Here is a 26,550-nt window from a genome sequence, read left to right as displayed (position 1 = left end):
TTGGAGAGTGAAGATGAATGGCAATGCTGAACCATGCATGGACACACACACACAGAGTGTCAGACTTCACTCCCAATGTTTTAATGTAGATGCTTCAAGAAGAGATTGAGTCATTGATTTCTCTCTCCAGGATGAACCCTAAAGAATAGGTAGGCACTGACACACAATTTGTTTCTCTCTTTCTGATAGTAAATAAATGAAGCAGCACTGAGAGTAGAGCTGAAGCCACTCACTGACCATAAAGCACCCCCTAGCACACAGTGCCCTGCAGAGAAGGGGGTATTGTAGCATTAACTCTTACTTGCTCACAGGAAAACAAGCCTGAGCTGAAACTGGGGTCACTTAGTAACTTCTCCCAGTCTGAGCTGAGGGCACCGGTATTCAATGAAGACATTGGAAGGCAGGAAAGTCTTAAAACTTGGCACACCTGACACACCTGTCCTTATTTGCATTGCTTAGAAAGGAACCACTTGTAAAGTTTAATCTAAAAGTTATTTAACTTATTTGTAGCTCTCCATGTAGAGTAGACTCCAGGAAAAGTTTCTGTAGGCGCAGAGATGGTTGAAAGGGCTGAAACAGTTTATCCATGCAAACTCTGGGAGCATAGGCGAGTTGTAGCTTAGTCTGTAGCTCACTGTGTAGCTCAGTGACTTTATGGAGGTCACCTGGGACAAGAAATTTTATTTCCTTTCTGGACTGAGCAATGAATACCTGAGTCCAATCTGCTATGGCAGCTTAGGTGATGAGTAGTAATTTCATTTCTGGTGCCCACTCTGCCACAGACATACTGCAGATATACTGCTCATCCCACCACTCTTTTAAAGGAGTGGGAATCAGGACATGTGAAAGTAAGAGGGGAAGAAGTTTTTGTTGGTACCCACAACCCCTGTGGGCAGTGGGGTACTGGCTCATTAGTGGTTCTTCACTGGGAGAGAGAGCAGGCTTTTTCCTTCTCAGATTAGAGGAGCAGTGCTCAGTCCAAAGAAGATTATCTGATTTTAAGAATTGCAGAGAAGTAAGCCATTTTTTCCTATGACATTGCTCCATTCCTTATATTTAACCTCCACTTATGGGCATGAAAGCAGCAATGACCTCCTTCTGTCACTAGAGCCTCCCAGCATGTCCAGGGACCACTTTGGCCCTCAATGAAAGGGCAATCAGCTCAAAGTACTCTCCAGGAAGGCTTGGATGCTGCCAAAGCTACACAGCTACTGGTTTCCAAACCAGCCAAATTCTGTCTGGCAAGCAGTGATCCCTGCAGCACAGACATCTCCAGATGGGCAGGGCCCATCAGGGAACCCCTGTTGGAGGAATATTCACATATGCTGCACTATCTGGCTGCAGGACCCTGTAACCCTAATTGTGCCAGTGGTTCTTGTAAAATGCACAGGCAAGGGCCAGTCCTCCATTTCTTAGGTCCAGAACAGGCCATTTAGCACTTACAGAGTGTGTTCAAAACATGATGTCCAGCAAGATATTCACTTCTACAACCACGTCTGACAATGTAGTCCTGCATGTTGAAATCTGCAGAGGCCTGGAATTTCCTGCAGCCCCCCATGGGAGAGCAGCTGTGATTCCTGCTGGTCCATCATAGCCAGCATCTCTTTAGTGACCCTGTAATGACAGGACAAGGAGGAAGGAAGGTTCTCTTGCTGCCTTAATGCAAGCAGCAAAGAAAGACTGAAAAATTGTGAAAAATCATGTGACAGCTTGTCTTTAATTACAGAACATCAGCCCTGTGCATTGACCTGGACTAAGCAGAGTGGTCCCTCTGGGGTACAAATGTTTCCTGCTCTCCATGCTGTTTGTCTGGGAGCTAGAAAGGATGCCAGTAAGTCATCAGAAAATACCATGTTCTCACAGACCCAGAGGTGCCTTAATTTCCATAATTCCATTGTTTTCTTCTTAATTATTAATAGTCTTCCTAGATGAATATAGTGTTTAAAAATGTATTAAGCAGAGCTGTTCTGCCCTGAAAGAAAGAATAATAGTAAAATTTCTTCTTACAGCTGCCTGAAGGTTTTATCCCACAGTGAGATGTTTGAAGGAGAAAGGATAACCTAACAAATAAGGCATTGGATAGAAACTTGAGGAGCCTCACTGCTGTCCTTGACTGTGCCGTGGGTGTCCACTGTCACCTCTGTTCCCTCTCTCCACACCTGTGGTGCAGAACAAGATGAATTTGTCTGGCGTGTCCTTTCTTTTGAGGCTTTCATTTTCTTGCTTTTGGCTCTGCAGAGGAGGCAGTGGTCCAGGGGATTGCTGTCACATGGGGAATTCAGCTGCTGTTGAAATTCATATAGTAATGCAAAGAAACATTGGTGAGGGTTAAGAGACGTCTGGGAAACACATGAAACTACATTTGGGAGGTGGGTGTTCCTAGACATTTTTCAGGTGATGTTGGCTGTCATCAGTCTCTAAGATAATATTCCAGTGCTGTCATAAAAATAAAATTAAGCTCTGAAGATAAAAAAATCAATGTCTCCCAGCTGTGATCTCAGATCTGTTCGTGTATGCTTTGAGATAGAGGATACCTGATGGCAGCCCTCTCCCTTAATATTCCCTACTAGTCCTTTAATGCCAAGATCCATGTGAGGCATCAGAGAACCAGCACAAAGGCTATCCGAAAGGGAATTCTGTGCTGACATTATTATTTATACCAGGCAGTAACACGGTACATAGCTCACAGACTGTCCGCATGGTTCAGGGAGAGAAAGTAGGCAAAGAGTTTAAACAATCTACCCCAGAGAGCACAAGGGCCAGGAGCAGAGCAGGAGCAGCACTTGGATGAACCTGTGTGCATGCACTCCCCTGTGCTGGCTGTTCAGCAGTGCAGTTTGTCCCCTCAGGACAGAAGGATAGCAGAATCCCCCACCAGGATTGTTTAAACTTTGCAAAGCTAATCTATTCCAAATGACTACCCAAAGTAATAATTTACATGCAACCAAGTATCGTCTCAGAAGTAATTTACTACTGATTACTCCTATAATGTGCATGCTACTCGTAGCAGCTGCACAGCATTACATGATAATCAGCCCTAGGCTTCAGAGGGGAAAGCTAAGCGGCTCGACACAATCCAGCCCCTCTTTCTGCCAGTGAGAAATAATCTGATTATTCTGTAAGATCATCGTTTTTCCTCCACAGAAAGTTCTGATCACCTGTTACTCCCAAGGACACCCATCATCCCAGCATGTGTGCAGCTGGCCACTAGATGGAAGTGTTTGCTCAGCAAGCTGAGATGACAAGCTAAATAAAAGAGGGGAAAGTCCTGGGCATCCTAGTTTGCTTTCTCTTTAGGAACACCTGCACTAGCAGCTCAGCTTCAGACTTGGTGAAAGAAACCATTGGAGAAGGTGCACCATCATTTTGATGATGCATTGTTTTATGACTTGCTGTTGAATTAAAAAAAAAAAAAAGGAGAAATTACAACTTAAATTGAGGCTAAATACCAGATTGAAGCAGACCCATAATAAGGAATCCAGTTCGGCAGAGTTTCTGCTGAGTTCAGTAGTTGAGAAAAATACAAGTGTTTCTTTAACTGCCTTAAAAATATAAAAGCAACCAACCCTAGCTTCTCAATTTTAGGGACTACCTGCGTCATTTCTGCCCCGCCATGTTCTCCTGGTACCTCCTTAGGCCCTATTTTGCTGCAAGTCCAGAACTGTGGGGAAAATGAGCTTTTGTCCGATGAGCAGGAGTTTGGCTGGAGAAGAGCTGGCACAGGATGGAAGAGCTGCAGAGATGTGCTGCCTCCCTGATCCCCAGCCGTCCTGAGATGAAGGGGGTGTCCTGGGGGTGTCCTGGGGGTGGCCAGGGGGTGCCCTGCGCTGCCTTTGGTGGCACAAGGGACACCACAGGGATCTCCTCAGGGAGGTTAAGCGTGTGGCCTGCCCGGCCTGCCCGGCCCCTCTGGGTGACATGTTGCTGGCAGAGGAGGGACTTGAGGCAGGGTGGCAGCTTGGCTGCTGCCCTTTTAGACGCTCTAAGAGTGCTGCCAAACCTGCGTGCCACGAAGATTTCTTCCTCCGGGATGGCTGAGAACGATAGAGGCTTCTTGCTTCTCGGAGCGTGCGTAGCAGGGGGGCAGCGGGAGTTTCTCTGCAGCAGAGAGGGCATATTTACCTGTAGGTGGAGGCGTTCCTGCACGGGAGGCTGGTGCTTTACCTCTGTGTTTACTCACCCGACTGTTGCCACTTGATTGAAGAGCTCCAGCAGCAATGAACATTCCGGTGTGCGGTGTGCTGTGAGCTGCCCGCCACAGAAGGGCTCCCAGAGCTGCTCGGTGCCCAGCGCGGCCCTCAGCACACGCACGGCTTCCCCATAGCCCCGTGCCCTGAGCATGGCGAGCTGCGGCCTGAGGGGGCCCGAGTGAATCTCGAAAGGGGGGATTCCTGTGGGGACACAGCTATGGATCCTGCAGGGTGTCAGCTCCCTAAACCCTCCCGTGCGACCCACTAAAGTGGAGGGCTGGATGCTGAGAGTTAAACAAAACACCGGGTTTCTGGCAAGAACATATCATTGCATGCTTGAGAGAAGATGGCGAGGATGAGAATAAATGAATGCCCTTATAGTACTTGTCTTGGAATTACAAGAAGTGTGAGTTAAGGGGACAAACTATGCAGTCTCAATCGTATGGATCTTAGCACTCATGCAAGCAGGAATTTATTGGGTTACCCTGTGGCATACCGGGACAACCTCATTGCTTTTACTGCCTATGGGGTGGTTGCCTTTTGGGTGGCTCTTTCAAGAGAGTCTTTTGGGGGACTGAGCTGGCCTTGTCACTGCAATGTCCCAGAGGCCCAGGAGCTGAAGCTAAGCCAGGAGGTCAGGGCAGCCGGTTTTAGGAGACTTCAGCTTCTTCTCAGAGCTGATATACTGTGCTATTTCATACAACAGAGAAGTGATGGGTTGGGATATGGCCAGCCATCGAATAGTGACACTGCTGGATATTATCTTAGATTACTGCTTGTTTCTTTTCTCTACATGCTCCTGTAAGTCAAAGCAAACCTTAGGTTAGCCCCTTCAGTTTACATGTTAGGAAACACTCATTAGTACATACTAATATACCCCTTTCAAAAAATTTATTTTTCCCCATGCTTTTTGCATTTTCATAGTGCAGTCTTCGGTGGATTAATTCCTTCTTAGGAATGAGGAGAAGCCAGTGCTGGAGGCTGCACAAAAGAAGTGCCTGTCTTTCCACACCATCTTCTGTGCTTCTCCATAGACCATCTGTTGAAGTGCAGAAGTGCCAGACCTCCCACTTGCCATGTTGAAAGATGCTGCTGCTGGGGCCATCATGATCTGGCTCATAATAGTAGAGCAAAGTACCCCTTGTTTTTCCTACTCTCTATGTGTCAGGGTTCCCAAGGAAATTAAGTTGCTGGTGCACCAGAGCTGGTGGCCTGCAATATTTCCCTAGTGTTGCTTTTATTTTACATGGTGCTGTAGTCACTGAAAAAGGGATAGCTGCTACCAGCAGAGCTGCCCCTGCTGTAAGTGGGGAACAGTCCAGGAACAAAGGGACCCGTAGTGCTCTTGTAGTGGCTTCATCAGAGACTCATCACCGAGGGCCCAGTGGATGAAACTTTGTCCAAAGAGCAGAGTCCTGCCAAAGGTACATGTGGCCCAGCCAGTGATTTATTCCAGCTGAAGATACACCCCAAGTGCATGTGTTTATTGTGCTTTTCCTGCTCCCTCAAAGCAAATTCCCTTGTTTTCTGAAACAGCAAGATTAATACTTAGTGCTTGCTAACCACTTTCCATGTTCAGAGCACTATACAAATATTAACTAATGAATCTCATCATGACATAATTAAATCTTATTTTACAGTGATTGAATGTTATCTTACACTTTATACAATACTGTAATTACAAAGATAGGGGGGAAAAAAGCCTAATAGATCTAAGAGTGAGAATGATTGACAGTATTATGGTTCCTTTCCCCCCCTTCCTTATATCAAATATGATTGGAGAATCTGGCAGAGTTTTCTGAAGGCCAGGACTTGTGAGCAAATCAGTTCAGAAGATGAGCAGATCCCAAACCCTGTAATGGTTAATTTTTTTTTTTTTTTTTTGAGAGTCTTTTCAATGCTAATCTTTTACCAAATTTCTGAGACATCAACACCAGTCTGAGCCCAGTCTAGCCTGGCTTTCTCTCTGAAGGAGCCAAAATTAAATGCAGACAGCAAAGGGTACTTCTTCCCCTGACCCTAACTCCTGAGTAGGCTTTGCTTACTCAGGAGAGCACAGATCCATGCCAGCATCCTTGGCTCCCCATTCACATTCCGTGTGCCAGACAGCCCACCTTCCTCCCTCCCTCCAGGACCTGCTACACACCTCTGCAGCTCCTGGCCCTGCACTCCTTGGCCTCACAGAAGCCCTGGAAGGATGGATGCCAGGGGTTCCATGCAAGGAAATGTGGATCAGGACACTCAGACTCCGAGGTGCTGCTGTGTGGCCTGGTGGCAGTGCCCATCCATGTGAGGTGACCGAAGCAGCATGTGTTTGCAGAGTCCCTCCTGCATGCTGCTCCCCAGGCTGGGGCTAGGAAGAAAGGAGGCAGAGGGATAGAGAAGATGGTGCATCAGAGGGAAGGACAGGCTGTAACGTGGGATCACCCTCTCACAGCCTACTCCATGTTATGTGCTGTCTGTCATAAAGACAACTGTTGACTATGAGGGGTTATGAAACTGCTTGCCAAAGGTAACAATTTCCTTCCTTATCTGTCCTGCCTTGTTTGCCAGGAGTAAAGCTCTTCTGAAACTCCCCTCAGGACACAAAGCAATCTATGTTGGCACAGAGCAGGCGGGGCAAATTGCTGTTGCCAGGGCAGAGTATTTGCTCTGAGGTGCCCTGCATGTGAAATACAGAGATGGGCTACAAGCCCTTCTCACCAGGACAGCAAAGCTGAGGGCTGCTTGCAAATAAAGCAGCACCACAAGGCCAGGGGGGCAGGCAGGCTCTGCACAGCACAGGACACAAGGAAGAGAATACCTGACTTTATAAAACCATCTGGATAGCCAGAAAACTGCTCTGCCATGCTCCAAGTATCCAGCGCTCCCAGGAGAGCAAGGGGTTTCTGGGATGCTGAGGGTCGGTGTGACTTCCACTGTCAGAGCTTCTAGAGACCCACAAGTCTGTTCTGGCAGCTGTTTTGTGATGGGCAAAAAGATACATCAGCAGATCAGGGATGTGGCAGGCAGTGTTTGCCACAGAGGTGAAATAAGGACAGACATACGTGCTTGTAGGAGGCAATAGGACTAACATAGTCTACGACAGGAATGTTGATAAGAGGAAAAGCTCTAGAAGGGAGGATGAAGAGTATGCTGAATGTGATCAAATGGGAGTAAAAGCAACAAAGTGGTGAGGAAATGACCCAAAAAATTGTTCATGCAAAACCCAGTCTAAGATTTCACTGAGAAACAGGTGACAAGTAGCAAACAGAGGAAGCAGGCATACAAGCTCTGGATGGCTTTCTGATTCGTGGGGGCCCAGCCCTCCTCTGCAGGGTGTGCTGACAGCTGTGGTAAGTGAAGGAGCCGGAGACAGTGCCCATTGGATCTGTTCTAAAAGCAGAAGAGGTCCAGATGCATCGGAGTACCCTCCAGAGGAGCAGAGTGGGAGTAAAAGGAGCCTGCGGTAGTGCAGCTGCCCTGGTGCTAAGAGCAGACCAAACCTCATTCAGGGCTCAGGTATCCCCACGTGCCATAGGTTTGGTTAGAGCTCCTGCTGTGCTGATGAAGGTGCAGTGGCGATGTTCCTAGGAAGTGTAAAAAGGGGTGAAGGTGATTGCAGTGCTATCCAAGATACTGAATCAAGATTTCTCTCTCTATCTGAGAGCGAAGTCCATTAAATTCTTGGCATTTTTGGCATGCCTATTCTGCAGTGGATTAGTGTTGGCAAAACTTTTGTTATCCGGATAACCCTAGTGGTTTGTTTGTTTGTTTGTTTGTTTGTTTTTAAACTATAAATATCTTAGTTATATCTGTTAATATCTGCTAATACTGTTAATATCTGCTCCTGCTTGCCACAGACCTGTAGACAGCCCAGGTGCAGTGCAAACCCATGGCAGGACATTTGCTGCAGGAGGGGTGCATTGGGCATGCTTAGAGGCACTTTTAACACCTTTTCCATGGCCTGTAAGCCCCTCACATGTGTCTCCAGGAGCTCTGCTGATGTCTTTGTGTGGCTTCCCACTAACACCACTGCACAGCATGGCTGGGAGGGTGCCTGAGCTCCGGCATCCTCCAGCTGTGTGTTGGGCTGTGCTTGCAGGCTGTGTGTGAGCAGTGAATCTGCGTGCAATAGCGACCTGGAGGTGGTCCTCCAGATGTGTGTGGACACAGCTGGAGCACCAGCTGTGTAAGCAGTCTGTGGCACAGGCAGAAAGCATGCAATCATGAGCTTGCTGCATTTAAGACGATTTGAGTCCATCCCTAATGCAGCAGCACAAGCACAACCATTCATACTAATCTCTTGTTAGAAGGTGAGTTTGAGTTGTTGCACTGAGATAACGGGGAAGCAGTGATTGCAGGGGGAAGAGGTGCCACCCGAGTCTGTAGGTACAGGGACACAGAGAGGAAGGCTATGTCCCCTCTCTCATCTGGGCTGTGGGCTTTCTCCCTGGGTCCCCCTTCCCTCTGCAGCAAAAGCTCTGCATGATTATGAAACCGTGGCAGCAGACAAAAACCACTGACTGAGGGAGAGAAGCATAGTGGGCAGTCACATAATCTCTTGCAGATTTTCCCCAAGGAGAGTCTGTGGCTATCAAAGAGCATTAAAAGTTGCCACAGGCTGTTTGTGGGGTGCAGAGGAGGGATCAGTTTGGCTAAGATCAACATTGTTTCCCTGCTAGGGATCATTCTGTAATGCCTAATGAAGGAAGGGTAGGAGCTCCTGCATGGATTAGCTGCAGCCGCTCTATTAACCTGTGCTATCCCACAGAGATGATAAATAATCAAGAACATCAGTGCATAGACATGCTGCCTTTGCTCTCCCCAGGTCTATTCCAGTGGAGCAAGCATTGTGTATTCCACACCAGGCTAATCATGGGGAGGAAATTTGCTGCAGACTGGAATCTCATCAAAGCAAACAACAGCAATCTCAATGAATTGCAGCAACCCAAGTGTCTGCTTTAATCACTCACTCATGTGTTTCCTTTAGTAAAACAAAAGAAAACACAACACATGTAAACTTGATTGCTCTTAAATGAACAGTTTAATCCTGGCACAGCTCTTGGTTGTCTACAAAAGGAAGGGGATTGCCTTTACAGACAGGCTTTGAGGTGCAGCAGCACTGATGTGTGCGTTTTGCATGGTGAGGGTAAAAAGATAATAAGCAAGGGAGGATAGTGACGCTGGATTCTACCACATTTTTAATCTGGTGTCAGAGAGATTAAGAAAAGTCATACTATAAGCAGAATGGACTGGCCTAGTGCTTTGGAAATCAGGATTGTGTTACTGGATGCCACAGTGGATGGTACATTTGCAGGCCTTGGGTAATGCCGAGGTGTCACTAACCTTTTCCTTCTGGAAGTAACAATTAAGGCTGCTATAGAGAGAGATTTAGAAACAACAGAAGCTGCTGCCCAAGACAATCGGGCAGATATGGGTTAGCTCCTCAGGCCAAGGAGAGGTTGTACCACTAGCTAGACTTTGCTACCTGCTCTTTCTACCACTGGAAGATTTCTACTTAAACAGAACTTATACTTTTTGCATCATGGAATTTTGCTCGGTTTTCTTGCATTTATGGTGGTGGTGTACTTCAGCTCATTTGAGAAATAAATGCACAAAGCCATTCATCACCCTCTCCTCCTCTTGCAGCAAAAATCCAGAGCAACTCCATTTTAAGCAAGTAGAAGCTGGACTTTTTCTTTCAACAGTGTGTAATTGATCCATACATTATTTCATTTACTGTTTTGTCCCACTTAACCATCATTCCTCACTTTCCACAGGCCTGAAAATTATTTGGTTTGATTCAGGATTGTGTTAATAGATTTACCCCAGGGCACTGGCATTGACTGTAGTGGCATAATGCCTGATTTACATCCTTTGTGAGATCAGAACCAGGCATGCCACCTCTAATCCTAAATCATTTTCTCACTTTCATATTGTAATATTGATCTGTCCATTGCAAAGTAGTCTAGGCATTCATCTCGTTATCAGATTCTTACAGGAGCATAAGGCTATGTTCAGTCAATGATTTCTCAATAAATGTTCTATTTTTAAGCAAAAAATAAAACACCACCCAAAAGCAAACAAAAAGAGTTAATCCTTAGACTTGACTACAAAACAAAGCTGAGTTAATAAACTGTAAGATGGAGTGGAGCAATGGGGCCAGTTTTCCCTGTATTCATGTTGGTTTTAATTAGGGATTTACCCTGGGATAAAGCCCCTGAACTCAGCAGAACTTGCTGCTCAATACGATGTTACTGAGCTATAAAGAGGCCTGCCTTCCCACCATGAAGCTCACGGTGCAGATGAGCACTCATGTCCCTTGGCCACTTGCATTAGGGAATGAGGAATGTGGATTTAGAGAGAGTGGGTGGTGTGTTGGTCTGTCCAAAGGAATACTCCCTTAATTAACCTGAAGCCCTAAGGATTCCACTGGCTTCAAAAAAGTTGTTCCAGGTTTATGCAATTTGAACATTATAGAAACACTCTCCAAGTAGCTGAAGCAGCCCAGTGCAGGTGTTGAGAGTCCTGTTACACGCAGCTGCAAGGAAGGAGCTTGGTGTCACTTCTGCTGTTGGGCAATTTGCATTGAAACGTGGGAATGAACCCAACCCCACACCCAACTCTATCAGGATTGATGCCAGTAATGCCCAGTACACAGCAAATTTAATGTCCTTGTAGCTTCTCTCTCATCCTCACTTCTGGGTTTTCTTGTGTCTTTAATCAATGCGGTATTTCATCTTAGCCACACTCCATTACATTTTCTAAATGTTAATCCTTGCAGGTCTAGCAGTCCTCATAGCAGGTGGTGAATCAGCTTGTTTATTGCTAAACCTTTGGAAGAAGGTGGAATAATCATTAAAGATATCTATGATGAAATATGGTTTTAGCAGGATGGGACATAGTAAGTAGCTACACTTACAGTAGTGAACCAAACAGTGCCCAGAAACACCCCTGGATGCTGGCTATTATTTGCTGTCCTGTTGGAGCCTTCTCAGGCAAACTGCTGGCCTGTGCCAGCTCATGTTTGCCTATGGGATTTCTGGGCATGGTTTGGGAGCTGAATCTTTCACAGGCTCCTCCCCAGTGATAGTTTGCACACAGCTGCCTTCCTCTGGGCATTGGGCAGAGCATTGGGCAGCCCCAGGCTGCTCCGTGGACTTGGCCTAGGGAGTGTGACCAAAGAAGGGCAGCAGAACTGGTGAAGATTCTTGAGCACAAGCTTTACAAGGAGCAGCTGAGGGAGCTGTGCTGGTTTAGCCTGGAGAAAAGGCTCAAGGGGGAATCTTGTAACTCTCTACAATTACCTGAAAGGAGGTTGTAGCCAGTCAGTCTTTTCTCCCAGCTGACAAGTGACAGGACAAGAGGAAATGGCCTCAAGTTGCACCAGGGAATGTTGAGATTAGGTGTTAGGAAATTCTCTGGGGAAGAAATGCACCAGACAGTAATGGACAGAAATGGATCCCTCAGCTCTAAGGCTGTTACAAGAGTGTTAAAAAAAATCTTAACTGTGTTGAAAGGATGTTATTGCACACCAATAAACTGGTGCTTAGCTCTTCTTGGCCACCCCATGCCTGCTCCCCCCAAAGTCCCGCTCCACTCAGGTCACTCTTGAGATGGGAAACCTCGTGACAACATGCTAGTAGCAGCTATTAAGCTGAAAGAAGTAGAAACCTAATCCTGGCCTGTTGGTCCTATGTATAATGCCCAGCATAAATAAACATGCTGGTCCCCAGGTATTCACCATGTCTTTTTTCCCATGAAATCTGCTAGAGCAGTAAAGAAACAAGTGCATAAAGAAAAGCAGTTTTTATAAATAAGTTCAGAGAATTTATCACATTTCGGTGGTCTAAATTTCATCAAACTTCTCATGCTACTCATAGGGAAGGGTTAAGACCTCTAAGAAATTATTTTGGGGTCTTAAATAAGGTGTGAAACCAGTCAACATGAAGTACCAACTGCCAAGAAGTATTTCACTCATACATGCCTATGGCCAAGTGTTGCCACCAATTCTCACCCTGTCATAGATCTCTCAGCTTCACCCCAAGCTCTGAGATGACCTCTGAGATGGCCAAGGCAGTCACAGCAAGTCATTTAGCAAGTCACATCCCCATATCAAGTAAAAAAGCTGAATGAACAGAGACCTTTGTTGCACCAGCCCCTTGTGCCAACATGCACGGCTGGTCAGAGCAGCAGGCAAACCTCAGAGCCAAAACCTGCCCAGAACTGCAGGGACTGTCATTTCCATTGCTTCAGAGTGAGTGAGACTGATTTCATGCTGCATTACCTTTTAACATGCTGCAGATGTAATTTGAAATACCTGTGCCATTTGCTTTGCACTCCACTCCACACACGTGTTGCAAAGTAGGTTATTTTGCTGATGGTTTTGAGGAACACCGCGGTTACAGCAGTGCTCCCATCTGAGCAGCACCTAGTGAATAGTGTACAATATATAATCAAACAGCTTTGGCAATCCCTTTTCATTAGTGGGAGTAAATGCTTGGCACTGCATCAATCTTCTGCTCCCTCTCCTCTTCCTCTAGGAGTGCCAAGTCATTTTAAAGACACATTAAATTGCCAGAAGACTCCCAAAGAAAGCCAGTCAGCTCGCTGCTCGTTTGGATAAAGTTAATTACAGCAAAGATTAAAATCTGTGGTTCTTGATTGGTGTTGTTGAGGCTTACAGAATCACATTGTCCTTGGGGAGCTGTCTGCCAGCTCTCCTGTCTCCCTCTCTCTCCCTGTGTGTGCCTTTTCTCTGCTGTTTTCCATGGTGGTTTTGTCACCTTCACTGAGCTGATCAGGGGCTGTGGTGGGGGTGTGATGCCTGGTGCTGGTACCTCACACTACTGACTGAGAGAGGTGTGGACGTGCCCAGGCTTCATCACCATCAGCATTGCATCTTTTCTTGGTTGCTGCCTTGAGTTAGGACAGGAGGGTTTTCCAAGCAAAGAGGAACGGGGGCTGATGGTGGTGCATGGAAGTGGAAGGAAGGGCAGCCTCCACAGACCTGTACTGTTACTTATAAGGCCCCCCTGAATATGTGGCTTCTGGCCAGGCCCATGACCACTCTGGATGAGCAGTGTAGCTACCACCTTTGGGGTTCTTCTTGGGTTTTTTTTGTTTATTATGTACCTAAGACCAGCCTTTCTCCAGCCAAGATTTCCATTTATAAAAACAAAATCAATAACAAATGGTTAATAAGAAGGATTTGTGATGCCAGAGAATGCTGAGGTTTGACACATGAGCTAGCTGTGTGTGCTCTGTCACTGTTGCTTTTGCATCTCTCATGTGGGATTAAAGCATTTTGGGGAAGGAGAGAGGATAAGCTTGCTCTGTGCTTACATGGTGTCCTTAGCCCTTTCCTGGACCTCAGTGTGCTTTTGGAAATGACTCGTGTGAGAGGTGTCAGAAAAGTGAAGGCAATACAGTGCTGCAGAGACATATGAAGGGCCCTGCATGTGTGTCTAGTGCTGCACCCTAGCAACTTCCAGATAAGCCACAGAAAGTACATTTCCTCTGCTTTAGAGGAATAGTATTTCAATACCTTTATAAAAAAATCACAAAACTATGACTTTTATTTTTTATCAAGTGGAGAATACAAGAACACAGTCACAAATGTATTTTGGCTTAGTTGGGCAAAAGAGGGTTAATGACTGGTTTTCACTGAGCAGCAAGAATAATTATTTTTAGAAAATACATAAAACTTTCAAAATTTTGGACCATAATTTTCTGAAAAATTAATAGCTAGGAATGTCCCTTAAAAACCAAGGTTGACTGGCTTAGAAGCATGTGGAATTTGGCATTCCACCTACAGAGTGTAGGATGGTGGGTCATATGAAGCCAATGTGGATCAGTGTGCTGGCACATATGTAACATATCTGGAGGTTTAACATATTTTGGGAAAACAAGTTAAAAGTATATTATTGACTTAATACATCCATTGCCCTGAAGTCCATTCTTCTTATTGAAGAATATTGCAGGGAGGTTCTATGCACAGATTAGCTGCCTGCAGGCTCCTTATTTCTGCATTTCCCTCAGCCATATTTAAACTGACTTTTTTGACTTTCTCTTCCATGCCATGAAGACAAAGTCTATGCCTCAGTGTGCATGTGTATGAGAGTGGGGGCTGCTCAGTAGGTCCAGGTGGTAAGAAAGCAAGAAGGAGGACACAATGCTAAATGCAGAATCACTTTCATGCTGCCTAAAGCCATGCCTGTTCTTTGATGGGTAAGAATACATGAGGGGATACAGAGTATTTTCTTGGCATGTGTCTCCAACCAGTAGATAATGGAAGAGCTGCTCAGAATCACTGGGCAGTGGGTTTTCAAAGGGAAAAATGATGTCTAAATATCTTAAGGAGAGGGAGCATCACAAGATTTTTTTGTAGAGGACTTAAAGAAACCAGCATGAAAGCAAGTACTTAGACTAAAAGCAGGTGCCTCTGCCAACTGCTTTGCTCCTTTCTCCTTGAAATTCCATTCAGAGGCTTAAAAACCACTCCTGATATTTTGCAGGACATCTCCACTCTCCTTCACCGAGCCTGGACCTTCCTTGTGCATTAGGACATGTAAAAATAAATTGTCACCAGAAAAATAGCACCTTGAGCAGCTTCCAGGCACTTGAGGTGCTGTATCCTGACATAGCAACTTTAAGCTGTGTGTACTGGAGGGAGGAAACAACTGGCAGTGATGAAAGGCTGCTGGAATAGGGGGTGATTGCTGACTCAGAAGTTATTTTGTGCATGCAGGGACAGAGGTGGCAGCCAGAAATGTTACATGAACTTGACTGACTGGCCACACCAGGCCTGGCCTTGAGGAGCATTGGTTTTGCTGTGTCTGTCTGTTCTGTTCTTGGTATTTGTCTTCTAGCAGCTAATTCGCTAGAGACTCCTACACTGCTTACTCTGACTGAAAGTCTTCCTGGAGTAAAGCCACTTAATGAGGCTCTGTCCTTGCTGCTTTGCTCTTTTTTCTAAGGGTTCATGCCCTGAGTGGACTGAGCAGGAATCCACCTCACCAAGCCCCTCTGAGAGACAGCCTGTCCACTATGGCCAGAATCCTGGCTAGCACATTTGTCTTGCTCCCACTTTGCTGGAGATGACCCACATAGGGAATTTAGATTCTCCCTTGTCTTCTCCAGGTAGGATAACCCACACAGGCATCAACATGTTGGGCTTTTGGTAACCTTGGAGTCAAGAGGGTTTTGGGTACCTGCATTTTCTTCTCAAGTTCAGGTATGGCCTTAGGGTCTTGAAAACCATCCTGGGCTTATAAAACTGGGCCTGAAAAGGAGCTGTTCCCTAGTCAATGAAACTGGCTTCTGAATGGGAGCTCTTCACTCTGTGCTTCCTCTTTTCCTTGTGCAAGAAGTGAAGATGATAATAAAATGTGAACATCAAACCTTGCTTTGTGGAGCTCTTTGATCCACAGATGGAAGGTTATATAAATGCAAAGCACTATCATTATTTATAAGAACACACAGTCAACAGCTCCTTGCAATCTGGTGCAGTGGAAATAAACAGGAAGGCACAAATTTAGCATGATGACTGCTGGATCTAATAAGATGCAAAGACAGGCTGGCAAGACCTGAGTTTGTTTGAACACATGATGCTGTTTTACCATTAACTGAGACATAAAAATTATGAAAAATTAATGAAAAAAGAATCACAGGTGATGAAAACTGGTCTGACCCCTCAGTGCAGCAATCTCTGGGAGTTTGCCTCAGTTTAATTTCCGTTATTATCAAAGCCTTTCTTCCAAAGAAATGTATGTTTTAGAAGCAGACTGCTTTCCTTCCAGGTATAAATTAATGTGGTTAAAATTACTCCTTTAAACCAGTGCTGACTTAAAAGTGCTGGGTATTATGTTTAGTTGTGATGGAAATGCATTTTAACTAATAGCAAGCTGTCAGCTTCAGAAACTGAAATCCAGGAGTTATGTTTAAGAGGAACAGGTGGGAAGACAGATGCTCCTCTTCTGCTAGAAATAAAGAGCAAATTCCTGAGCTTCTGCCTGGCTTTAGGAAACAGCTTTCCCTCTGTCTGGTTGGTGCTGTGGGATCCCTTTTTCCCTGTTTTGACCAATTTTTTGCTTCTAGAGAGTAGGAGCAGTACAGGAAGGGAAATACAAGCTTTCTGCCAATGTGGTTCAGCTTTTCCTTGGGGAGATGCCAGCCTGGAGAAGGAAGGGGAACTCACCAAAAGCTTGCTCACCTGTTGGTTCCTTGGGGCTCAGATTCTGCTCAGCTTTCTCCTACCTGGGGATTGGTAATTCGGTGCAGACACTGCAGGAGGAGGGCTGTGGGTCCCCTCACTGACTTTGCTTTGGGCACTGTGAGATCCCTGTCAGGCAACAGGGAAGGTGCTGCTGCCCGCAGTGTTGTGTAGGCCATCCTCTCTCCCTGCTCTGTGCTCCAGACAGACTGCTCAGGGAGGCACTGGCTGAGGGCTTCCTCTCCTTGCAGTGCTCTTCCTAAGCTCCAAATGAGATGCAGACATGGTTTGACCAGTGTTTGCTGGGGCATAGGGTGTTATTTGGGCTGGGTTTGTAGATGCAAGGTGGGTTTTGGTGGCTGCTGTGGGCTGACCTGGTTAGGGAGCTGTTTTACAGTGCTATCATGCCAAGCCCATTTGGACCGGTACTGCCTGGAGAGATGAGGTGAAACAGTGGCAGGGACACTCACAGCATGGCAGTATTTCAGCATCTGGCTCCAGTCCCCCTCAGTGCCCACACAGGAACTTGAGGCAGCAGGGAAAAGTACATGGGCTAAGGGAACTTGGTTTTCACAGCACATATTTGCTTAGGATTGGGAGTCAGGTGAGGTACCTGGGGTAAGAGAGACCTGCTCAGGCTTACTGATTGCCTGTTGCACACAGGCAGGAAATCACCATCTTATTTCAAAATCTTCTTCCCTCATGCTGTGCAAAACCTGCTGTCTGCAGACTTTTCTGAGCAGCTGCATTACTCCCTCCTGACACAGGGATTTACTTGTGCTGAGCTCAGCAGGGCCAGGCTACCAGCCATGCTCACTGCCACGTCGCTGAGGGCCCGGCTGGAGCTCAGCCTGGGAGGAGAAGATGCCTTTGCCTGCCTCCTCCAGCCCTCCAAACGGAGGTGCAAGAATGACCTTTCATGCTGGGCTCTCACAGGTGTGAGAAAGAGAAGGAAGTTCAGCATAATTTGTAACTTTGCCTGCTGTTATTAACACTAAGATAGGGAATGTGTCCAGAGATGGACCAAACATCAGATTTTCTCAAGGAATGACATGGATACAGAATGAAGTATTTCCCAGAATACTTCATTTCAAGAGTACTTGGTCTCAGGGCGTTCAAAGGATTTTGACCTGTCCCATATATCTTCTATGCCATGGCCAGTCATAAAAGTGATGTGAAATGACATGCTTGGTTAATACTTTTGGACTATGCTTGAGCTGGATGGAAACTATAGGTTTTGTGAAGTTGTGATCTTGTCATTCACGGAGGTGTATGTTCTCTGGATTTTGTGTCATGCTCTGGAGGAATGAATTGGTTGGATATCCAAGTGGGAGACACTTTGCCTAGTGCTTTGATGCACAGCATTTTGGACATATATTATGTGCAAAAAAACCTTGTCTGACTTTTTTATGCTCATTCTTTCTCTCTTCATCTGTGCCTCCTGTTCAGTGAATAAGTACTGATACTTTTCCAGAGTATGGAACTAGCTTTCTCATATGTGCTTTGCACTGCACACATGCTGTGTTTCCTATGAAGGTGTTCTTGCTTCTTAAAGCCCTTTGCGTAGGCTGATAGATACTATACTTTCAGTGAAACATGCGCTCTTACCTCCATGGCCTTCTGGATGCCTTCCAAAGTCATTGTTCTGGTTGACTTCTCTAATTCCCTCAAGAGGTAATAGTGCCACCTTGCTTGATCTGGGAAAGGACACTGCCAGCCATAGCAGCGTGGATATGTCTCTGTGTGTACAAGTGGAGGGATCTGCCAAAAGGTCCTCCCTCATCCACAATTGGATGTCTGCAGTGGCAGAAATCAGAGCAGGGGGCTGGGTACCTGCTGTGGGTGAGGGATAATCTGGGCTCTACCTATTACATATTCCATAATCCATAATCCTATTACATATTCCAGTATCCATAATTCCAGTTTCCAGCTCAGTGTTCTCAAACAACCACACAGTTTTTCAAAAGGAGAGAGGATATATAACTCAATGGGCAAAATCACAAATATCTCTGCTGTTCTATGAGAGCTGTGATGTGACTGGAAAGCACATATAAAGTGAGTATCCCAACCTTCTCCTGCTGTTATACTTTTGTTTGCTGTTCAGCTGGACTGAAACCTGGGAACACTGTCAAGCAGAGGAGGGTGCAAATGTCATGGAAGTTACTTCCACGTTCCACTGGGCATCAGCTTATGGAGAAGCACCTGTGCAAAGTGGAATCCGTCATGCTTTTGCCTGCTTCCTTGCTCATTCTTGCCAACAAGCAGCAAGCTGAAATGAGCAGTATATGCACTCTGAATTGCTTTTCATTGCCAGTAAGCAGGACCAGAAATAGAGGGGACTGGGAAAACGTGCAATATATCTCCATGTCCTCTGGAATATAGAACAGTTGAATATGTAGCAGGGCAAGCAAATCCATGGAACAACTTTTGTATTGTTGTTCTTATATCTGGGCAAACTACTTTATCATATGCTAAGGGCAGAGTTGTAGACACACAGCATCAGCTCTAACACCTTGCACTGGGGTTAGCTAAGCCAGAATACTCTTCCAGTAACATGTTCTGGGCAATTTCCTCTGCAGTCCAGGAGCCTCCACAAAACATTTCTGCAGTGGGATGACAACTGAGATGAAGGTTGCTAGTACTGGCACAGTCGGAAGAGAGATGGATTTTACTGCTGCAATATTATGTAACTGCTTTTGTCAGGCAGGATGAATCTCAGTTCTGGTGAAGTCAGTGTCTTTATTATGGACAGTGTCACAACTGTCTGTAGTGTCAATTCAGAGGAGGGATGACCTTTTTCATCTGTTGGGAAGTGACATCCTTGTTTAATGGTGGTAGGGGCGGGGAAGAGAGGCAGCCTGCTCACATCTGATGGCTATGACAGCAGCACATCTCTGTTAGGCAGTGGTTGCCTGCTCTCAGTAGCCATCTCTGCCGGAGATTCTCAGTCTGGGTTATTCTCAGTCTGCTACTACTAATGAAAGCCTCTTGATCAAGAAGCAGTGCCATTTCCCTTCTCTCTCTACCCTCATGCAGAGGGCTGATCAGACATCTGATGGCTTGACCTGGACATTGCAACCTTCCCAGAGAGAGGTCCCTGGACTCTACCTATTACAAGAGATAAGAGAGGCAAGAGAGACAAGAGAGGCAAGAGACAACTTTCTAGGAGTCTTAGGCAGTCCTTCTGCTGCAGGGTAACCTCAGCAAGGGGCAGGCAGGTCAGCTCTTAGCAGTGATTGCAGCTCTGCCTTTGAGGTGCACCCTGGCCAACACAGGGACAAGGAGACAGGAGCACTGTGTGGCTGTTCCGCAGAGGTGCCTTTATTCCAGCACCCTGAGAAGGAGGCCAGGGACAGCAGCTCTCTCCCAAACAGGGTAGAAACTGGGGGTTTTATGGGGAAAAGCAGGGATGGTACAAAGGGGAAAAAATAATCGGTCCCAACAAATCTATATGAGGTTCCAAAGCATGCTGGGAACTCACCATGACCAAGGAGGATTTCGCAGTCCATGAGAGTTTGAGAAGATCTCGTCATAGCCCATTCAAGGGATACCTCTCCAAGGGAGAGGGCTGGCATGCCCATCTGTCTCCACATCCTCAGATCCCTTTTTGTTGACTGTGTCCTTCAAATCTTTCTCAGCTATCTGGTGATCTCCCCACAGTAACTGTTGAGCCAAGCTAAACATATGTTCTTTTATTTTTTCCTTGTAAATCAACTCTTCTGACCCTTTTATCATATTTTACTGCTCTCCTCTGAAATCTGTTCACTTTGGGCATGTTTCTGTCTGTTGGATGCTGAAAGCAGAATATAATCCCTCAGCTCTGGGTGCTGTCTGGCTGGAAAGGGCTATTACCTCCTGGAGCACCTCAGGGATTGGAAGAAAGGGATCTACTGCTGCCTGAGCTCTAAACTGCTGACCATCAACTTCAGCTTTTGCAAACCATGTAGCTGCCTTCATCTTCCTGGGCTAGCTGGTGCCCTCCACCCAAGAGGTCTCCTCTGTACAGCTGCAGCAGATTTCCATGGAGAGAGAAAACTGCCTTTCCCACTGCTGCTGCAGATGATTTTCACCAGAACCTGTCCCAGCACTAGGGCTCAGTCCAGACCCACTGCTGGCACCAGCAAGGGAGGCTGCAGGAGGAGAGGACGAGTTTGCATTTAATAGCAGCAACTCCTTGCCTTTGCAGCAGCCACAGCTGGAGGCAAAGTTCCTCCAGCTTTTTGTCCTTGCTGTAATTCATAGCCTGCTTGTGTATGAATTTATGATCTGTCACTGCTAAGCCTCCTTCAGTTTCAGTGTTTTATGGGTTTTCCTCCCTCCCTTTGCATATCTTTTGTAGATCACCTATTTTCCCCCCTTCCGTACTCTCTTTGCAATATTCATCCAAGGAGGAACTGATTTTTTTTCATTCCAGACTGCAGTCTCTCCAGGTCTGTTGGTCTTCTTTCCCTCTCCCACGTTTCTGCTGCTTGCAATAGCTGTCACTTCAGGACCTACAGGGCACAGACACAACTAAGTAAGGGAGAGTCACCAGGGCAGCAGGAAGGCATGGCCAGAGGAATGAGGCTCAGAGGCTGGCTTTGCACAGTGTGCAGCATCGGCACAGTGCACAACCCTGGCTGCTGAGCTACCAACACAGTCTGCTGCTGATGTAGTTGTAATGATGTCTCTTTCTGTGGGGCAGCTCAACTTCAGCTTGTCCTCTGAAGCTCTGTAAAATGTTTTTCTTCATAAAAATATATGCTTCCACATAAAGGCCAGTATGAGAGGACTTAGAAAGTCCACGAGGTCAGGCCTTTGGCTGCACAGTTTGAATCCTGTCTTCAGGGAAATCCAGTGCAAGAGCTGGAGATGCTGGGTAGCTGTGGGAAAGTTTAGTTTTCTGACTAAATGCAATTGATGCTGGTGTTTTGACAGCTTTCAAAATTAGATGGTGCTTGCAAATACCCATGTCTCTTAATGCAAAATCTTTATGGATGGCAGTATCTGAAGTAAATATTCCCTGCAGGTTATGGTTGCAAATGATTACTGATTTGTGAAAATCACGCCCCCCATAAAAAGCGGTGGTTAGGTGGGGCTCTTTCAAGTCTTTCTCCCTGGAAATTTGAAGTGATTCATTTTGTAATCCAAATGTTTGTCCCTGAGCCTCCTGCTAAGATTCCAATCTTGCATTCCATCTGCATTCCAGCTAACACCAGCAAACCCCCACCAGTGCCTCCAGGGCCCAAGGTCTCCCAGCCAACATAACATAAACACTATCATCCCTGCTACCCTGAGATGGTTTTATTTGTGCTGCCTAGCAGGTGACACTGCACCTGAAACACAGCTGCTGTAGTGATTTAACCCCAGTTGGCACCATGCAGCAATTCACTCACACCTTCCCAGGTAGGGAGGAGAATTGGAAAGAAAAGATAAACATAGTGGGTTGAGATAAGAACAGTTTAATACTTGGGGGAAAAATAATAATACTACTAACAAATACTAATAATACCAATAATAATTGTAATGTAAAGAAGAGAGAGAGAGGAATAAAACCTGAGAGAAACAAGTGATTCTCAACCCAATTGCTCACCACCCAATGACTGATGCCCAGACTGTCCCTGAGGAGTGATCAGCCCCTTCTGGCCAACTCACCCCTGTTAATGTACTGAGCAGGATGTTCTGTGGAATATCCCTTTGGCCAGTTCGGATCAGCTGTCCTGGCCATGCTTCCCCTCCCAGCTTCTTCTGCAGCTCCTCACTGGCAGATCATGGGAAATTGAAAAGTCTTTTACTTAGAGTAAGCACTACTTAGAAACAACTATAACATGAATGTGTCATAAAGATTACTCTCATACTAAATCCAAAACACAGCACTCTAGTAATTACCAGGAAGAAATTAACTCTGTCCCAGCTGAAACCAGGACACTGTCCTCCAGAGAGGGGACAGCACAGCTGCCTGTGCAACCAGGCTGGTTGTCATGGTCAACAGGCTGATGAATAAGAGATGAACAATGCCTAAACCCCAGTGGTTTAGCAGGGAAAGCAGGAAGAACTGCTCATTGACTGCCACAGCCATTGTCAGATGTTGTGCACAGAACTGAGGTTCACAGACCAGTGTTGAGGTAAGGTTAATTTTCTAACTGGTGGCCTCTTGCAGGACTCTCAGCATGCTGAAGGGCCTTCACTGGCAGTGTAAATACCCATGTGTGCAACAGGCAAGCACACATGCAAAATTACACAGGTGCAAAACTGTGAGTTCATACCTGAGGGATTACATGATTCATCAATTTGTGGGTGGAAAACAGAGCTCTCTGCTCCTCTATTTCCATGACACAGCAAAGAGGTGTCTGCAATACTTGGGTGACCTGATATTCTTCTGTGGCCTCAAGGATTTGTGCCACGTTAAGCCACTTGTCTCAAGGAGTGGCAGAGTGCAGGGCAGGATTTGTGGGAAGATAGTTCTGGGCCACAGAGCCTGTGCAGGACAGCACATGTTACAGCTTCTGGTGCTCCAAGCTTTCTGTGCATTTATAGAAAGGGAAAATGAGACTAAGATTTAATCAAAGCAGTTATTGGTGCTTTATAAAGAGTCAAGATGGAGCTACATTTTGTGTTTTGTGGGTATACACTAATTATTTGCTATTTATTTGCAATTCTGCCTTCAGATATGTTTGCTGTTGTCCCAGGTGTTCTTCAAAGACAATATCAAAGATAGGATCCTGCCACTGAAGAACGAGCACATCCTTAAAATGGCCCTGAGAATTCTCCCATTTCTCTGATAATGCCTTTGCTTACTAGATCATGTTCTGTACACACAGTCCTATTAGCAGAACAGGACCTAATTTGTTTCTCTTGGCATCAAATCAGAGCTACCAGAGTTCCAGGGTTCATGCTGAGTTAATGCTAAGTTCCCCACTCTGCCTGTAACTGAGCACCCAGTTGCTACTAAATTTTCAGACAATTATAAAAAAGAAAAAAAGAAAGAAAAAGAGGGGGGATTAGGGGGGAAGATTAAGAGAAAAGGAAATGACATTCATATTTCCTGCATGACAGTTCAGATCATTATGTTTGGAAAAATAAATCTGCCTGCTACAACAGTGTGCAATCCCCTGTGAAATGGGGTCTGTATGTGTGTGGCTTCAGATTCCTGGGTTGGTTTTAGAGATTTCTCTTTAGCAGCAGTGCTTAGCACCCACTGGTAACAGGTTAGGCATGTCCATTTCGAAACTGGAGCTGTCTAGGGAAGACTGAATGGAATAATTGATTTTTTTATCAGACACAATAATTGAGGAATAATGGAAAAGGAAAGCTCAGAGGAAGAAGGGCCTGGGAATTGTGGTAATACAAAGTAGAGGAATCCCTTGGGGACAGATCATATCAGCTGAAGTAGAAGAAATATATAGGCTTTTCTGTCCTTCTGGCCTCTTGTAATAGCAAAATGAAGAGGAGAGCTGGGAGTATGAAGGGAAGAATAAAGTCAACTTCTCTCTTTCAGTCCACTTTCAGTTTAACCCTCTGTGTCTTGTGTAATTGAAAGTAAAATGGGATGTCCTGCTTTTCTTCCTTGAATTGGTGGGTTAGGAAACTGTAATGCTGCTGAAAAACAATAGCGGTCCAGCAGGTTCAAGGGTAATGGGAAACAGGCAGGCCTGGTGGGTCTGGGTTTGGAAGATGCCCCTTGAAGAATGTCTAACAATAAGAAGCTCATGCTACCTCCTGGGTAGCATTTAAAGAATGTGTGGATGGTCTGCATCAAGGAAAAAAAACCAAACCCAAAACATAGATAAATGTTTGAAAAAACATCAGGAAAACTTGGCATTAGCAACTGTCAATTTCCCTACAAGCTGCCTACAAAACCCTTTTAGTGATTTATGGCACCTTACAATGTCCCAGGTCACTTGGGATATCCCTTGGAGAAACCTGTTATACCAAGTAGCATACTAATGTTTCCTGGTAAAGTTTTCTGAGACTTTCTAAATTAATTGATTTCTTCATCACTTCTTATGCTTCTCTTCCTTCCAATAATTTTGCTGTCCTTTTGTATTTGCCTTCTTATCAGAAATGATCCTACTTACTTTTAGTCACTGCTTAGTGAACGTGTACAAACTTTGCTCTTTCCACCTTTTCTTGTAATTAGATGTCTCAATTCTAGTAATCAATATATATTGCTTTGTCAATTGCTTTTGGGTATTGAAATGCCCAGAACAGAGACCAATAGTTTAGGTGTGACATCCATAGAGAAAGAAGAGCGTGTTTTGCTGCTGCATAATCTGCACAGTACTCCTGTACACAAACAAGGGACTTACATTGTTTTGCCAAAGTCATATGCAATTTGCCCTCTATTATAGCCCTTAGTGTTCCAGTGTTGCAGCTATCTTTGCCATTAAGCACCTGTGGTTTGGGTTATTTTCCTCCTCCCTCCCTGATCTCAGATAATTACTTTTTTTCCCTAAGCTTAATGTTTCATTTGGGTAATTTCTTCCTGTTGTTTCAATTTCTCCAGCTCCCAGTTTGTTATTTCTCCTCCTTGCTTGCCTTTGAAAGCAGACTCTCACATCCTCTCTACTCTTCCCCCCCAACTACTCCACATATCAAATGAAGATATTAATAAAACCAGAATAAACAATGGAACAATAAGAGCCTTGCTGCAACACCCCTCCTGATGCTCCCCGTACTGGGGACATGCCACTGGGCATGGCTTGCAGATTTGTTCTTGTTTTGTTACGTCCACACCTGTGCCTTCATGAATTTGTTTTGCCTCTGTAAGAACTCTGAAGCTGCTTTATGAAATTTCCTCCTGCATCTGGTGCATTTTCTTTTCCCATCATAATATTTTTAGCTAGTGTGTCAGGAATGCAGGCCAGTGTACCCCAATGTGCTCAGTCATTTCCCAATGCTCCTAACACACAGTGCTCCTCTGTATCTTGCTTGGCAGCCCACTTGCTTTGCTTCTGCTTCTCAGCTTTGCTTTACATTTATCTCCAAACTTTTCCCAGTTCCCCAAACACCAATATACATCCTTAACCTGTGGTGTATGCAGCCCTTTGCAATTCCCTCCCAAGCTTGCTGCAGTTTATAGGACCAGAGTCTCAGCTGCTATAAATTGTTATGGCTCCACAGAAATCAATTGAGCTATATGATTTGTTCACCAGCTGGACATCTGGCTGGGATTTTATGAAAGACCATTTGCCTGGACTGCAAATAGGGTATTAAAGGTCCCTAGGGCCAAGTGAGCTTGGGGAATGGAGGGGAGAAAAGGAAAAAACAAGAGATACTGTGGAATAAGCCAGCTCTAGCAGCCAAAAGACCTGGAAAAGAGCCAGATGAGACAGAGAAGACCATCAGCATGGACTTCTGTACTCTGAAAATGTCATTAATTATACTCCCTGCAGAGATCTCTCACCTCCTTATTTTGATGCTCCACCTAGTCCTTATACAAGTTCTTATTCTTAGTATTGGGTCATGCCCCATTCTCTTGTATTTCAGCAGTGTCTCTCCTCAGGTAGCAAGACTCTTACTGTATAAAGTGCTGTACATGCACAAAAAGACCAAAAACTTATCTTAGAAACCTGCCCACCACCTGCTACCAGTCGATACAGGCTGTGAGCAGAATACTGCTATTAAAAAAGAGCATGGGCAACTTGAGAGGTAGTGAGCCTTGTCCTTAATGCTGGGAAAGTTGACCCCATGGGCTCCTGCTTCCTCTACCTTCTTCCCTCCCTTCCTCAGGTCCCATTGCCCCTTTTCTTTTGGCAAATCTCCTCCTGAAAGCAACAAATCTATTGGACTGTATTGCTTAGAACAAGATAGTAAATTACAGTAATACCATGATGCCTTGTGTCAGTAGCTAACATTGTGTGTCCTCCTTTTTCAAAGAGGAAAATGGGAAGCAGGAAAACCCCTCAAAAGAAAAATGCTTTCAGAAGATGTCAGGAATGCTCAGTGCATAACCTGGCTGCTGCTAGTGAAATCTCAGGGCCACTGTCCTACAGAGTGAGAAATCACTCATCTTGTCCTAGCTGAGCCACAATAACTCACTGCACACCCTCCCTCAGCTCAAGACAAGGTGTCCTTGTGAGCCCTTGCAGGAGGAGGTCTGAGCAGAGCTCGGTGCCCTCTGGCTTGTCACCAGCCCCGTGTGCCAGCAGGCAGCTGCTGGTGACCCTGAGCAGAAACTCATGC

The sequence above is a fragment of the Melospiza georgiana genome, chromosome 4 (genome assembly GCF_028018845.1).
Source record: "Melospiza georgiana isolate bMelGeo1 chromosome 4, bMelGeo1.pri, whole genome shotgun sequence".
Classification (NCBI taxonomy): Eukaryota; Metazoa; Chordata; class Aves; order Passeriformes; family Passerellidae; genus Melospiza; species Melospiza georgiana.
The sequence above is the reverse complement of the archived record's forward strand: the minus strand, read 5'-3'. Positions refer to the sequence as shown.